Genomic DNA, 2500 nt, shown 5'->3' on the forward strand with positions numbered 1-2500 from the left:
TTAATCTTCAATCTTAATATTCATATGAGCAAAGTTTGTTCTACAAAGCATGCCCCAGTGTATTTGTCTGAATTGTGTGTGTATGAGAGAGAGAGAGAGAGAGAGAGAGAGAGAGAGGAGAGAGAGAGAGAGAGAGAGAGAGAGAGAGAGAGAGATGATAATACAGAATTAGGTTGATATTTGAGATAACATACTGTACTTGCTCCAAAATTAGATAATGACTGCTCAGGTGCCGGCCTGTCCCCTCGGAATACCTGGTGATTTGTCCGTCACTTTAGGGCGTATGTGTACTGTATGCACAGTATATATATATATATATATATATATATATATATATATATATATATATATATATATATATATATATATATATATATATATATATATATATATATATGTATGTATATGTATATATATATATATATATATATATATATATATATATATATATATATATATATATATATATATATATATCTTACTCAAGACTGATAACCTTTGGTTGTAGACTTGCCTGTTGTTTCAAGCATCTAGTGCTTTATGTATTTAATATTTTCCTTTTATCTTTGCTATTACAGCTTTGAGGCAAATTTCCTAAGAAAAAGACTCAGTATATTTTTCGTGATGATCTTGATTAAAAGTTCGTATTCAAAAGGTGTATGTAGTTCTGTGTGGAAAAGTCCACTTTCAAAATATGAAATAACAGATTTTGATTGCAGGTAAAAGAACATTTTCTACCTTTTATGTTGATGAACTTTATATAAATGGAAATTGAAATAGAATTTAAATTGATTTTGCGGATTCAGGTATCATAACTGCATTTTCTCCTTTTATAATTAAGTAAGAACAGAGCATGAAGGATAAAACAAACTTGGTTCTTCGGAAAAGAAACGGAAAAAAGGGACGTTTATTCCATAGGAATTTATAAGTAAAAAGAGGGGGGTTAGCAATACAAGGGAGGAATATTAATTCTAGTAACCTTGTTCCTTGAAATTACACCCTACAAATCCTGTATTTTCCGTTGGCTACCGAAAGCTCCCTGAAAGCCGTGGATTCCTCCCAACTTGTGTTCCTGTTGGGGATCTCTTCTTCGTCGTCATATGCTAGATTGTTGATGGCATCGGTTGGCGTCTCCCATTGGCTGGAAATGACAGCGCCAGACGAATCCCTGCTTTCCCATTGGCTGGTTGGCGACGACCTCACACCTAGTCACCATGCTTCCTCCAGGTTCACCTTGGTGACATGGTTGTCTTCTTTTGGAGGGTCTTTGGCACCCCGCCTTTCTTCAGCAGCTGCTTGTCGCTTGCTTGCTAGGCAGTTGTGAATAGCAAGCACGATTACCCTGTGTGGAAGAAGAGACGTTGATTAGGGTTGTTACAGAGTTCTAAAAAAGAGGCGCTAAGAAAAATCTACAGATATTGAGAACTACAGAGAAATGGCTACACAAATTTCTTTGGACAGAATAAATATTTCGAATTATTGTGAGAAATACCGAATTGCTGAAAGATAACACTTCTCCATTGAGGTTTGAAATAGATAAAAAATAGTAAAATTAACACTATGCTGGCAAAGAACCCCATTTTTTTTATGATAGAATGCTTGTGAAACATCTTTAATCATTCGGAAATACATTTTTCTTTTCAGGATGAAACATGCTTCGTTCAAAGAGTTTGATTCTACAATTATTTTTACTTGAACTATGATGGTGTTAACTGACGTAATGATGGTTTATTTTGTTATTATTTACTATGTATTTCAACCGCATGGACCCAAGGTTTATTGCTAATACCTTCGAAACAATCAATCACTCCAGCAGGATATATTAGCATCTGCTATTTCACACCCTCTCTAATTGTTGATGATATATCGCTTTGGCTAATCACCACATGCTTCGCATAATGTAAAAATAAATAAATAAAATAAAAATTAAGGAAAAATAAGAATAGAATACATGATGTAAATTGAGAAAGACAAGAAAACGAGAGAGAGAGAGAGAGAGAGAGAGAGAGAGAGAGAGAGAGAGAGAGAGAGAGAGAGATTAGCGTGGAATGAATGAATACATAGCGAGGGGAAGTTTGGTTTAAACAACGAGGAAAGGTGGTTGTGTGATAGGAGGGATAAGTACCCCGAGAACGCTTGTTAGAATGAATTCGTAAATCTTGACAGGATAGGCTTGGGCATATCCTAAATTCACGAGTAAATGGCCTTCAAAACCTGTGTCTGGACATGGATTTTTTTTTTCTTTTTTTTTTTTTTAGAAAATTGGTGAAGGGCGTGAGTAGCTATTTTCAAAGTACCAAACCAGTCAATTAATTGGGTTGAAAAATATTAGCAATAAACCTTGGGTCCAGGTGGCTGAAATACATAGAAACTATCTTCTTCAAGATAATAATTAGGTTGCATAGCATAGTTGAAGAAGGTGGAACAAGTTTCCCCTTCTGCTGAACGTTCGTTATTCTTGTCAAAATAGAATTATGTTTAAATTTTGACGGAAAAATTA

General features: G+C 34.6%; 1 protein-coding gene and 1 pseudogene across 7 annotated transcripts in view; one reads left to right on the plus strand and one right to left on the minus strand.

The window, feature by feature from the left end:
* Positions 1–2500, plus strand: part of LOC137645794 (trichohyalin-like) — a 996644-nt gene that overhangs the window by 102254 nt on the left and 891890 nt on the right. The window lies entirely within an intron of this gene.
* Positions 466–2500, minus strand: part of LOC137645793 (uncharacterized) — a 50848-nt pseudogene continuing 48813 nt past the window's right edge.

Source organism: Palaemon carinicauda, chromosome 8, assembly GCF_036898095.1.
Source record: "Palaemon carinicauda isolate YSFRI2023 chromosome 8, ASM3689809v2, whole genome shotgun sequence".
Taxonomy (NCBI): domain Eukaryota; kingdom Metazoa; phylum Arthropoda; class Malacostraca; order Decapoda; family Palaemonidae; genus Palaemon; species Palaemon carinicauda.